Source organism: Lissotriton helveticus, chromosome 10 (genome assembly GCF_964261635.1).
Source record: "Lissotriton helveticus chromosome 10, aLisHel1.1, whole genome shotgun sequence".
NCBI lineage: Eukaryota > Metazoa > Chordata > Amphibia > Caudata > Salamandridae > Lissotriton > Lissotriton helveticus.
This window is the reverse complement of record NC_136071.1, coordinates 768,491,278-768,505,353: the sequence shown is the minus strand read 5'-3', so window position 1 is coordinate 768,505,353 and position 14,076 is coordinate 768,491,278. Positions and strand designations below refer to the sequence as shown.

General features: G+C 49.9%; 1 protein-coding gene across 14 annotated transcripts in view; it reads left to right on the top strand.

The window, feature by feature from the left end:
- Nucleotides 1-14,076, top strand: part of LOC144784508 (uncharacterized) — a 416,096-nt gene that overhangs the window by 52,057 nt on the left and 349,963 nt on the right. For 2 of the 14 annotated variants that reach the window (XR_013601663.1, XR_013601662.1), the window contains exons 2-3: nucleotides 7,858-7,927; nucleotides 8,050-8,128. The gene's annotated coding sequence lies outside the window, so the exon portion shown is untranslated. Of the gene's footprint in view, nucleotides 1-4,549; nucleotides 8,129-14,076 lie in introns of those variants that run through there. The other 12 variants (XR_013601658.1, XR_013601657.1, XR_013601666.1 and 9 more) reach the window with 8 other exon arrangements.

Here is a 14,076-nt window from a genome sequence, read left to right as displayed (position 1 = left end):
AGCCGTTATGGGTGTTTACCCCACTTAAAGCCCGCCCAGCCCGAAAGCCTTGATCGTACCTCTGGTAGCCACACTTCCCTTGAAGTGTGGCTGGGCGAAGCGCCTTCCGGTTGGCCTCCTGGCTTGCTGGGTTCTGCTCCTCTGGACCTTCCGCTTTCAGCGCTCCTCTCTGCCTCCGTAGTCCGATGTCCTCTCTCCTCCGGTCTGCTCTCCGCCTCCGTCCTCTGATGTTCTCTCTCCTCCGGTCTCCTCTCCGCCTCCGTCCTCTGATGTTCTCTCTCCTCCGGTCTCCTCTCCGCCTCCGTCCTCCGCTGCTCTCTCTCCTCCGGTCTCCTCTCCGCCTCCTGACTCTGCTCCGCTCCGCTTTCGTCTCTCCTCAGCTCCCGCCACTCCTCTGCCTCAGTCTTCAGCCTCCACTCGACTCTGCTCTCTTCCTCCTCTTCACCTCGCCTTCCGTCACTCTCAACTCCGTCGCCTCCGGGTGTAAAGCACACCTGTGTGCTTTCCTGTGCGGCTTTTACCTGTGATGAGGGGGTGTGCCAAGTGACGCTGTCCTGTTCCAACTCCGCCCAATTAAAGAAACAGGGCTCACCAGTCTCTTCCGGTTCTGAGTTGCCGAGGACATCTGTGTCTCTCCAGGCCCCTGTGTGCTGTTTAAAAAGAGGGGAGATAGGTAAGCCAGGCGGATCCGGGTCCTCCCCGTTACACCCCTCCCCCCTTGGATTCTCCCGATCGGGGAGAGGATAACGGGAGAGGTAGTCAGCGCTAGCGTTGTCCTTCCCTTTTCTGTGCAGTACTTGGAAGGCAAAAGGTTGCAAAGAAAGGAACCACCGCATCACTCTTGGGTTGTTGGATGCATTGCGGCTCATCCATTGGAGAGGGGCATGATCGGTATACAGTTTAAATGGGTGTCCCTCCAGGTAATACCGTAGCTTGTCTATCGCCCATTTGATAGCCAGGCATTCTTTTTCAATCGTGGGGTACCTCACCTCCCTGGGAAACAGTTTACGGCTGATAAACAGAATTGGGTGCTCTATCCCCTCTTTGGACACCTGAGAAAGCACTGCCCCTATCCCGAAATCTGAGGCGTCGGTGTGAAGAATGAAGGGTTTGGTGAAATCGGGGGAGGAGAGCACCGGGCTGGTGGTGATTACTTCTTTTAGGGTCTTGAAGGCCCTTCTCATCTCGGGGGTTGGTTTCTGAAACCCGGAGTTCGGGGTCTGTTTTTTAAGGGTATCGGTGAGAGGGGCAGCTATGTCCGAGAAGGAGGGTATGAACCTACGATAATACCCCACCAACCCCAAGAAGGCCCGCATGTCCCGGAGGTTAGCGGGAAACGGGGTGTCAGCAATGGCTCGGACCTTTTCGAGTTGGGGTTCGATGACTCCGTGCCCCAATACGTACCCCAGGTACTTCACTTTTTGAAATCCGATCCTCGATTTCTTGGCGTTGATGTGTAGACCCGCTTTGGTTAACTTTTGCAGGATGGTCTCCAGGTGTCTGAGGTGGGTCTCCCAGTCGGAGCTGAAAATGATAATATCGTCCAAATAGGCCGAACTATATTGCTGGTGTTCCCGGAGTACCTCATTCATCAATCGTTGGAACGTCGCGGGGGCTCCGTGTAAGCCGAAGGGGAGTACTGTGAATTCGTACAGTCCGTCAGGGGTGGCAAATGCGGTTTTCTTGCGATCTTCTTCTCGCAGAGGCACCTGCCAGTACCCTTTGGTGAGGTCGAGGGTGCTGATGTATCGGGCTTCTCCTAACTTCTCAATCAATTCGTCGATTCTCTGAATGGGATACGCGCCGAATGACGAGACCGCATTCAGGGCCCTGAAGTCCATACAGAACCTACTGCTCCCGTCAGGTTTGGGCACCATCACTATCGGTGAGGACCATTCGCTTCTAGAAGGGCGGATCACTCCTAGGTTGAGCATTTCTCTCACCTCTCAGCTTATGGCTTCTCTTTTTGCGGCAGGTATTCTGTATGGTCGCTGTTTCACAATGGTCCCGTTAGGTGTCTCGATCCGATGTTCTGCCAAGTTCGTTGACCCTGGTAGGTCGGAAAAGATGGACGCGCAACGACGAAGGACTCCCTGTAGCCCTTCTTGTTGCCTCTGGTACAGTTCATCGTTGATGACGAGATGTTCAATCGTGGTCTCCCGTTTGTTTCCTTTGGCAGGGGTGGTATAGGCGGATAGAGGAGGGGCTCCCAGCCATTTCCTGAGTTCATTAATGTGGAAGATCTGGGTTTTCCTTCCGGTTAACCGTAGCCGATATGTTGTTTTTCCGATGGTTTCGAGGACCTGGTAAGGGCCTTGCCATTCAGTATGAAACCTTTTGGTGGTTGATGGTAACAACACTAGGGCCCAGTCGTTCACCTCGAGTCTTCTCCACTTCTTCCCCTTGTCGTAATGTGTTCTTTGTTTTGTTTGGCTCCGTTCTAGCTGGGAGTAGGCCAGCTCCCGTATTTTCCCCAACTGGTTTTTGAGATTCTGGCTGTACTCAAGCAACGTTTTCGTATCTCGGGTTGGTTCGGCCTCCCAGTATTCTTTTGTCATCTCCAAGAGACTTCGGGGCTGTCTCCCGTACAGCATTTCAAAGGACGAGCAGCCAAGACTGCTTTGGGTCTGGCCTCTAATGACATATAGGGCCAGGGGTAGCAGCATGTCCCAGTCTGCTCTGTTGGCTGTGAGCATTTTCTTTAAAATGCTCTTAAGTGTCCCGTTATAGCGTTCAACGAGGCCATCCGTCCGTGGGTGATAAATCGATGTCCTGATCTGATGGAGGTCTAGGAGGAGGCATACTTCCTTCATCACTCGGGACATAAAGGGCGTGCCTTGGTCGGTAAGGACCTCCTTCGGGAACCCTACCCGGGAAAAGAGTTCCAGGAATTTCTCCGCAATGTTCTTGGATGTGGGGGATTTCAAGGGAAACGCTTCGGGGAATCTGGTGGCATAATCCACTATTACTAGGGCGTATTGGTTTCCCCTCCGTGTCTTAGGGAGTGGGCCGATAAGGTCCATTGCCACCCTCTCAAACGGGGTCCCAATGATAGGTAACGGTTGTAAAGGTACAGCCGGGGGTCTATGTACGTTTTTGCGTTGGCATACGTCACAGGTCTGGCAGTGGGTCTTGATGTCCTGATAGACACCCGGCCAATAGAAGTTCCGTAGGATGTTCTGGGTGGTTTTTTCGCTGCCGGTGTGTCCTGCGAGGAGGTGGGTGTGGGCATAGAACATTACTTGGTCCCTGAAACAATGAGTTGCTTGGGTTCGTCTTGCTTCCCTTGTCTGTAGAGGAGGTCGTCTTGTATCAGAAAACGCGGGTACCTGGGGCTGGGGTTATCCTGGTCGGCATGGGCCTGTTCTCATGCGTTAAATAATGTGGAGTCGTTGGCTTGAGCGAACTGGAAACTACGGTCACCCTCCCATGGATCAGGGGCTGTGAGCACTTTCTTTGGGCCTGTACTCCCATTTCGAAGGGTTTCGGAAAAGAGGTCCAGGAAGTGGGGATTATCGGTCCCGATAATGAGCTCTTCGGGGAGGTTGTCTAAGATCCCCACCTTAACCACTATGTGCCGCCCCCCTTCTAACTCCAAGGGGACATAAGCGACCTGGTAGCTCTTTATGTCCCCATGAACACATTTAATATACACGAGCGTCTCTGGCATTACCTGGGGGATACACACAAACCGTCCCTGAATCACCGATTGTTTGCACCCTGAGTCTAGCAGAGCCTTGACCGTCTTCCCGTTCACCTGGACACTCACGTGGTATGCCCCTCCAAGCTCTGCTGAGTACATGACGGCTCGTGGTAGATATCCGACCTCCATGGGCTCTTCCTGATTCCTCTTCCGGGGGCAGAATCTAGCGATGTGGCCCCAGGATCCGCAGTCGAAGCATTGAGGGCCTTTGAAAGGAGCCGCTTCGGGGTTCGGAAGTCTGGGACCAGGAAGACCGGGGGGGGGGGGGGGTCGTGTTTTGCGTTCTATCCGAACGGGGACTCTGGTGTTTCTCTCTGGCTCCGTAGGGTGCAGTCTGGGTTGTGCCCGTGAAAAGGTAGAGGCCATTTCCATTGCTTGTGCCGTGGTTAGGTTGGAGTGCTGCCGTAACCACCTCTGTGTCCCATAGGGCAACGCCTCGAGATACTGTTCGAGGTAGATCTTATCCATTATAGCTTCCTTCGTGCTCTGTGAGGGAGTTAGCCATTTGTCGGCCGCTGATTTCAGGCGGAAAAACAAGGTTTTCGGGTTCTCTCCGGGGGTCCCTCTCTCCTTGCGGAAACAGACGCGGTACGCTTCTGCGTCCAAACCTAAGTGGTCGAGGATTATGTTCTTTATCTGTCCGTATGGGGTCTGCCCGTTGCCGTTGGCCACCTGGTAGGCAGCCTGGGCTTCCCCGGTTAGTAGCGGCGCGAGAAAGAACGGCCATTTCTCTAAAGGCCATCCACAAGCAAGAGCAACCCTCTCGAAATTGACGAGGAAGGCGTCCGGATCTTCCCCCGCGATATACTTCTGTAACGATATACCGGAAGGGGTGGGTAGGTGCTGTCTCACCTCTCGTACTGGGTTGCCTGCCTGATCGATTGTTATCGGTTGTAGCTCTCCCAGTCGTTTCACTACAGTGTCTCTGAAGTTATCCCGGTCTGCTTGAGCGGTGGCTATCTGTTGTTCCACCGCCCAACCCAACTGCTCTTGCCCCTTGACCAGTCTTTGAAGCAGTTCCTCCATCTTTGTATCCCAGATGGCTACCGATGTGCCCGCATTCTCCACCACTTGTGGCGCTTTAGGTTCGCCCTTACCGATTGGTGCCGGTGTAGGCGGGGTCGCCTCCCCCTCGAATAGACTCAGACACTGGTAGTTTGGGTAACGCAGGTTTTATTGACTTAAATGTCCTTTTTCGGTGTATGGTTTTCCGGTAGTATGGCAGGGGGCTTTCAGAATCCTCAGCGTGTCTTTGCTGGCGTTTCTCCGTCGCTTTCCGCCGCTCGTCCCGGTGTCTTCTGGGACTGGTGGTCCGGACCTCTTCCTCCACGATGTCGGGGCGGCTCGTCCGTGCAGGGGAGAAAGACAGCGGTGTATTAGGTATCTGTTTTGCCTATCAGCACGGGGAAGGGGGTGAGGGAACACACGTGCACAGCTAGTCTCCTACGATTCACGGTGCCGAGGTAGTGAGGGAGGGGTAGTGCACAGGATGCGAACGAGTAGCCGTTATGGGTGTTTACCCCACTTAAAGCCCGCCCAGCCCGAAAGCCTTGATCGTACCTCTGGTAGCCACTCTTCCCTTGAAGTGTGGCTGGGCGAAGCGCCTTCCGGTTGGCCTCCTGGCTTGCTGGATTCTGCTCCTCTGGACCTTCCGCTTTCAGCGCTCCTCTCTGCCTCCGTAGTCCGATGTCCTCTCTCCTCCGGTCTCCTCTCCGCCTCCGTCCTCTGATGTTCTCTCTCCTCCGGTCTCCTCTCCGCCTCCGTCCTCTGATGTTCTCTCTCCTCCGGTCTCCTCTCCGCCTTCGTCCTCCGCTGCTCTCTCTCTTCCGGTCTCCTCTCCGCCTCCTGACTCTGCTCCGCTCCGCTTTCGTCTCTCCTCAGCTCCCGCCACTCCTCTGCCTCAGTCTTCAGCCTCCACTCGACTCTGCTCTCTTCCTCCTCTTCACCTCGCCTTCCGTCGCTCTCAACTCCGTCGCCTCCGGGTGTAAAACACACCTGTGTGCTTTCCTGTGCGGCTTTTACCTGTGATGAGGGGGTGTGCCAAGTGACGCTGTCCTGTTCCAACTCCGCCCAATTAAAGAAACAGGGCTCACCAGTCTCTTCCGGTTCTGAGTCGCCGAGGACATCTGTGTCTCTCCAGGCCCCTGTGTGCTGTTTAAAAAGAGGGGAGATAGGTAAGCCAGGCGGATCCGGGTCCTCCCCGTTACACCAGCGTACAAAGAGAGTTGGTTCGACTGAATAATTTACATTTAACTATAGGTGGCAGATGCAACGTAGTCAAAATGCTTTTTTACCCCCAGATTTTTATACTTTTTCCGGGCAATATGCCTAGAATTTTCTCCCCAGTTATTTAAAGCTATTGAGTCTGTTTTCAAGGTTCCTTTGGGGATATAATAGACCTCGTAGAGCCCTCAGATGGATCACATTACCAAAAGAAAGAGGAGGATTAGCAATGCCCAATTTTAAGTTATATTATTGGGCCACTGTATTAAAATATAGTGTGATACTCATCTCTAAGGAACCTAATGGCTGTAATACACCCACACCGCAAGAACTCATCCTGGGGAGGGCTGTGAAGGCTGTTTATGGCGACATGTCAGTGATAGTTACTTCAAGAAAGTCAAATTCAATACTATATCTAGTATATATAAGGTTTGGGGCAATGTCAGGAAACTACTGGGGCTCGGGCACTGCTCTTACTATACCCCCGTGAGCAAAAATACGGACCTCCCAGAGATTTTTCATGACACCTGTATGGAGAGATGGATTGAGGCAGGGATACGACAGCTCGGTTGCTTTTATACTGCAACCGGACTCAAGACTTTTGACGATCTATGCACTGAGTATGATGTCACTCATAGGGATTTTTAAAAATACTTACAGGTGAGAGATTTTCTATTAAAGAAAGGGGGAGACCGGATCAAATTTCAAATTGGCCAAACTGTAGAAAATCTCTGTAAAGAATCTACCCCTAAAATTGGGGAAATATATGAGGTACTGAACTCTCTACTTCCAGATGACACGGATAAACAGTTGGCAGCTTGGCAGGCTAAATTAGGGGTATCCCCCAAATCCCCCGTACGCTTATGAATTATCACGTACATGTCTGATGTCAATAAAACTACAAGCTCAATTTTACAAAACTTTTTTTTCATTATACTATACCCCGTATAAAAATGCAAAATGGGGGACCGGAAAAGGAACTACATGCCCTCGCTGTGCATTGCCTGAGGCCCATATTGTCCACATGTTTGCCTCATGTAACGCATTATCAAATCTGTTAGCTGAAATCTCCGGCTTTCTATCTGACATTTCCCAAAACAGATTGAGCATTACAACAGAAGAGATTATGTTGGGTGTAGCAAGCATTATTCGGCCAAAACATATAGAAGGGTTGATTTTTGTGGCAATGACCGTCTTTCGGCTGTGTATAGCTTCATCATGGCTGGACCCGAATCCACCGTCATTCCTACAATGGAGGGCTAGGTTGCTTGTGACATGTAGCCTCGGTGGCCATTTACAAAAACAAAGGGTATAATAAACGAAGAAGGGGTATGATAATCGGGGAACCTCTCTTAAGCTGGATTCAAAATCACATATAGGATTTATCTTTGTTTTTTTATCGACTTCTGGATATAATTGAAGATTTGTGTAATGCATTAAGAACTGTTTTTTATTGTGACAAAACATAATGGTAATATGTCTTATACCTATGTTTGCAACGGAATGTGGTTCCTGGTCTTAAGGGGGTGGGGGTGTGTAACTTGGTTAAAAAATCTGAATAAAGATGTTTAAAAAAAAAAAAAAAGGAATCTGGGACTTTGCCGCCAAACCAATAGGGTTTACTGGCTGCTGGGTTACTTAAGCATGAGGAATTTGGTCAGGGCTGTCTGGGCTGTTGAACTAAAGGCACTGAGCTTAAGCAGTTGTTTTTCCTATCATTTTATAAGTCACCTCTATGAATTATTCAATCTAACAAACCATATCTACATAAACCTAAATTGATAACCCCTAACCACACAATGTGCTTTTCTAACCACACAATGTGCTTTTAGAGAGCCCAAATAGTTTCCACATTTTGGTCCAGTCTGGAGGGAGAATGTCAAATTAACATCAGTCACAATCCTATTTATTTCTTTTAATTATCTCTCTAGACTGGTGCAAAGTCCGAATCGGTGGCAGAGTGATCTCCAACTATTTGCTAGCCAACAAAACAATACAATTGTAAGAATCAACACCTACTATTGCTGTGCAGACAGTGGTAACTATTGACTACTTTAACCTAATTGTTGATATGTTTTTTTTTTCAATGGTGGAAACTGCACGCGTGGGAATACCCTTGATAGCTGAGATGGAGGTGAAGAACATGAACAATCATTACCATGGAGGCAAGACTGTTGGCCATCGCCAAAGAAGCACCAACAGGTAGGTCAGTGACTAGAAGGCATACCAAATCTGTGGATGTTCTCTGAAGCCAAGAAAAGTATCTTTGTATACTTTGTAGGAAACCAGATCTAGTGCTTATTATGACTATGACAGGGCAGGGTGTAGGCAATTTTTCCCGTCTAGGTGGACCAGGACCTTTGAAAGCCACGAACTACGTGTGCAGCCTCGAGTCAGGTATTAGGTTTATGGTTTGTAGTTTGCCTTTAGTCAATGACCTCATTGAGGTGTTCTTTTCTGGCACCACTTTGTATAGTTGATTCAAGGCAAACCTGATCTATTTTAGCTAGAGTCATGTAGTAGGGTCATGGGTTGCAGTTTGCCTTTACCAGTGCCCTCATTGAGGTGTTTTTTCTTGCAAGAGAACGGCATCACCACTTGGTATGGTTGGTTCAAGACAAACCTGATCTAGTTTTGAATATACTAGTTGGACCAAGAATGTCTAGACAGGGACATGTTGTAGGTACTCTCTCTTGCTTCTTTCTAGGTGGACCAGGATCCGTAACAACTGTCAACCACACATGTTTAGCAATCCTGATATATTTCAGGGTCCCCTTTTCACACACCAAATCTAGGCCCGACCCCCGAGGAAGATGTATCATTGTATCAGGCACATTATATAGGAGCAAATTGCCCTTGGTTGCGTCTACGCCCCTCCCCCCCAATTGGCCTGGACATTTGTGGAGCGTCTGATGATGATTCGGGCGGAGGTTCCTGGAGGATTGACTGTAGTGGGGGGAGACTAGGATGACGTCTTACACTTGACTCAGGACAGGTGGCGAGCTGCTGGGAGACCGGTGATAACATGAGTATCATGACTACACCCCTGGTAGACGGGATGGGGATGGTAGACACCTGGAGAAGACTCCACCCGACAGACCAAGGTTACACATAATATTTGAGCGTTCATGACTCCTTCTCCTGCCTGAACTACATATTTGTGCCCTTTGGGTACATTCATAGGATAGTGACTGTGAGAAGTTGGCCTGATATATAGTGCTCACTATTCTAGTGTTCACTGTGTATCATACCAAACAACCCTTATTGATGATTGGTTGTAAGTCAACCTTTCAGACCAGCTATCCTAGTAGCATGGACACGAGCAGTCTTCAGGCTAAACTCTAGAGGGCGTGTTAAGCCAGCTGTTTTACCATCACATATACCCCTTGAACACCAAGTGAAAGGACACCACACAAGTTGTTATGAAAATAAAGGATATTTATTTATAACAAGTCTACCCTGAACTCTTTATGAGTCAGGGAGCTAAGCACAATACAAAACTCTTACGAAAATACTTCAAGTTGCACAATTTACACAAATGCCCGAGGGGCACGAAAAACCATATACTACAAAAGTGGAATGCAAAATACTAGCAGGTAAGTAACAAGATCCAGAGGCTTCAGGATCGCTAGGACTACACTACTGAACCCTAAGGTTAGGAGCAGGAGGCCTAGGGAGATCGGGTGCAGAGTGTGCACTCTCACGCGGGATGCGGGACAAAGTCTATGGATGCTAGATCTCGTAAAGTTAGTGTTATCGGACAAATCCGACTAGTTAGGCTGAAAACGAAAAAGGATCTGGACACTTGGATAGTGAACCTACGTTGGAGCACCGAAATGCTCGAGTTACCTAGCCCAGGGGCTGCGGCTGCATAGGGTTCAAAAGACGTCGGGAATCCTCGTTACAGTCTATCGAGCCTGAAAGAAGAAGTTGCTGGCAGGCGACCAGTGATGAAGTTTGATGGGATCCAAGCCTGGATCGGAGTTGAAGATGACCTGAAAGCAGAGGGGACTCAGTTCTTGATCACTAGTCAGTGATCAGATAGGCACCAAGATGGCACCGGATGAAGTCACCTCGACCAGGTGAGTGGGCAACGCTGGGCTCTGCAGTCCCTCGGACCAGGAGGCGTTGTCGGCGACCAGGATGGAGGGGCGAGCTGTCCCACGAAGGTGTCTGCTGTCGGCGCTGCTGAAACCAGGATTGGAGCAACAAGCCTTGGCTAAGGGCAAGCCCACGCGGTGGACTCAAGATGGCGTCTGGAGTGGACCAGGAGGGTCCGGGGTGCTCCTCTGTTGGAGGGGAGCTAGGGCCAGTCTGGAGCAACCAGACCAGTGATGGAAGTGTCGTGGTTCGTCGTCAGGAGGGCTACAAGCCAGCAGGCAAGTAGCCGGACAACGCGGTGAGCAGCAAAGAGCAGAAGGGCCCCACACAGATCTCGTGGAGGCTGGGGGGCTGGACTTCGGTGCTGGAGCTGCTCAGGGTTAGGGCTTCTCAAACCCTAGTGCACTTACTCGAGGGTCTCTCGGGGGTCGTGCTGGAGAAGCGTCGTGCAGGTCTTGAAGATGGCCGGTCCCACGGGTCTCGTCACACCCACGAATCTCAGCTGGGCTGGATGATGTAGGTAGAGGTCAGAGATGGAGGGAAAAACGGGTCTCGTCGAGCTGGGCAGTCTTGATCCGGAGGATGGACTTCAGCAAACCACAAGAGCTTCGATGGTGCCTGCTGATGCAGGGTGGCTACTCCTTAGCCACAAGGGAGAGTCTTCAGAAGAGTCAAGAGTTCCTTTCGTGGAAAGTAGTTTCAAGATTCAAGATTATCTAATTTGGGAAGGGGGCCTGCTCCTACCTTTATCCTAAGAAAAAGGGGCTGGCACGCGACTAAGTCCTGCCCTATGGGTGGGACTAGGAGGGGGGTGTTACACCCCTCTCCTTTGTCCGGTCTCTCCCCAGCTCAGGGGCTGGTGTGCCCCAGGAACTGGTTTGAGCCGGCATATGCACAGTGAGCACCGGGGTGCCACTTGCAGTCACCTTCCTTTCAGCCCTGCCTACCTGGAATACACAAAATCCTGTCTGGGCTGGTGCTGGCACCGCCCCTGACAGGAAACCCTTTGTCCATGCCTCCGTTGCTGGAAGGACTCCCAGCAGCAGGAGGGCAGACTTGTGTCTCGGTGGCAGCATCCATTTTGTGGAGATGAGGTTATGTCTGACTTTAACCGGGGTTCACAGTTACATACATGTCGTGCCCCTCTAGAAGGGTGGAATGCTAACCCCGTCGCCAGAATTGGCGAGGGGTTAGTATTCCAATTCATATGACACCTTACTCGACATGTTTTGATAATGCTATACCAAAGTTAGCATTTAACCGCGAGGATTATAATGCACTTAAGAGTATATGGTATAGCGTTATCATGGAACAGCTATTTGGACTTGGTTCCGCAAGCTGCAAACGGGCTCAGCTCATGCCAGAGCACCATCTCACATAATTCCAAGCACTCTGCCTTCAGGATTGATAAGGCCTGCCATAGGAGTGACTGATAGGAATATATGTGTCCATTTTAGTGTTAGATATAGGAATACTATATCTAAAGCAAAGGGTGTTTACACCACCTTGCCCCAGCTGTCGTGCAGCCAGTTGTGTCTGTTTGGGTGGCCAGCCAGGGGTGGCATAATACATGCTTCAGCCCCTGGTAGGCCCTGGGTACACCTATGCCCTGGATACCTAAGGTATGCTGTACAGGGACTAATAAGGTGGCCCAGTACCAATTGGTAAAATGCACCTAAGGTACATGTTTGTAATTTAGAGAGAGAACAGCTAGGCTGTGGGTCTGATTAGCAGGCCCACAGCCAGGGAAAGTCGTAAATCAGTGAAGCAAAAAGCAAAAATCTGGGGTGGCCATGGGATTGCAGACCCCACTCTCCTACATAACCCCCCCCAAACTTAGGGACATTAAACTAACCTTGACCAGGTGAGTCTTCTTGCTCTAAGTGGAAGTACCTGGAGAGACCATCTGCATTACCATGGTCAGTTCCTGGGCGGTGCTCCACTGTAAAGTCCATCCCCTGTAGTGAAATGGACCACCTAAGAAGTTTGGGGTTTTCACCCTTCATTTGATTTAGCCATAAGAGGGGCTTATGGTCGGTCTGAACTTTGAAGTGAGTACCAAACAAGTATGGCCTCAACTTCTTCAGGGCCCAAACCACAGCAAAGGCCTCCCTCTCAATAGCTGACTAACGTTTCTCTCTAGGGGTCAGCCTTCTGCTTATAAAAGCAATGGGCTGGTCATGACCATCAATATTCAGCTGAGATAGAACAGCTCCCACACCCAACTCAGAAGCATCTGTTTGGACAATGAATGGCTTGGAGTAGTCTGGATTCTTGAGAATAGGTGCAGTGCACATGGCCTGCTTTAGGTCATCGAATGCCTTCTGACGTCTAACTGTCCACTGAACTTTCTTTGGCATTTTCTTACTTGTCAGGTCATTAAGTGGGGTCACAATGGTCCCATAATTTCTGACAAATTTCTTGTAATAACCAGACAGGCCCAAGAAAGCTCTGACCTGTGTCTGGGTGGTTGGAGGAGCCCAGTCCTTTATGGCCTGTATCTTGCTCTCCAGAGGTTGAACTTGGCCTCCACCTACCAGGTGGCCCAAGTATACAACTTGACTCTGCCCTATCTGGCACTTAGTAGCCTTGATAGTGAGGCCTGCCTTTTGCAGGGCCTCTAAAACTTTCCTCAGGTGGATCAGGTGATCCTCCCAGGTGGAGCTAAAGACAGCAATATCGTCCAGATATGCTGCACAAAAGTCATCCAACCCTGTGAGAACTTGGTTCACCAACCTTTGAAAAGTGGCAGGGGCATTTTTCAAACCAAAGGGCATCACCACAAATTGGTAATGACCTCCTGGGGTAGAAAATGCTGTCTTGGCCTTGGCATCCTCAGCTAACCTGATTTGCCAATAACCAGCTGTTAGGTCAAATGTACTTAAGAAAGTTGCAGAAGCCAACTTGTCTATCAGTTCATCTGCCCTGGGTATTGGATGGGCATCTGTCTTAGTGACAGCATTGAGACCCCTGTAGTCTACGCAAAACCTCATCTCTCTCTTACCATCCTGGGTGTGAGGTTTAGGCACTAGAACTACAGGACTAGCCCAAGGGCTCTCTGAGGGTTCAATGACTCCCAATTCCAACATCTTTTGTACTTCAGTTTTTATGCAGTCCCTGACGTGGTCAGGTTGCCTGTAGATTTTACTCTTTATAGGCAGACTGTCTCCAGTGTCCACCTCATGTGTGCACCAGTTTGTCTGACTGGGGGTCAGAGAAAACATTTGTCTGTAGAATTGAAGGACTTGCCTACAATCCTGCTGCTGATGCTCAGAGAGGCTGTCAGAAAAGACTACACCATCTACTGACCCATCATCAGGGTTCTGAGTGAGCAGGTCTGGGAGAGGGTCACTCTCTTCCTCCTGTCCCTCATCTGTGGCCATGAGCAAGCCCATGTCCTCCCTGTCAACAAATGCTTTGAGCCTATTCACATGAAGTACTCTGTGAGGGCTCCTGGGAGTTCCCATGTCCACCAAATAGGTGACTTCTCCCTTTTGCTCAATGATGATGTGGGGTCCAGACCATTTGTCTTGGAGAGCTGCTGGGGCCACTGGCTCCAACACCCACACCTTCTGTCCTGCATGGTAAACAGTTAGGACAGCCTTTTGGTCATGCCAAGCTTTTTTTTTTTTTTTTTTTTTTTTTTTCAAAAACCTTTATTGTGCGTAAAAAGGAGAACAAATACGGGCCTACAACCAGCAGGCCGGCCACGATACTGTAGGCACAGATGGAAACAATGCAATTCCCCAGCGGCATCAGACAATACAGCATCAATTAGTAGCAGTTACAATATACAGGAACAGGTCGCCAAGGATAGGAGCAATGAGGTTTAAGTTTTTTTAAATACGATCTAAATAGAAATCAGTGAAGAATAGATTCAAGAAGAGCTGAGTCCGTACAATAGTTTCACAACTCGGGGAGGCAGCATATTTAAAAGCAACAGTAGAGATAAACACCCCATGGTATGGCAGTACAATGCAAAACAACAGGAGTATCAGTACACATTTGTGCACCACCTACGGCGCCACCCACTCCCCACTAATCCCATG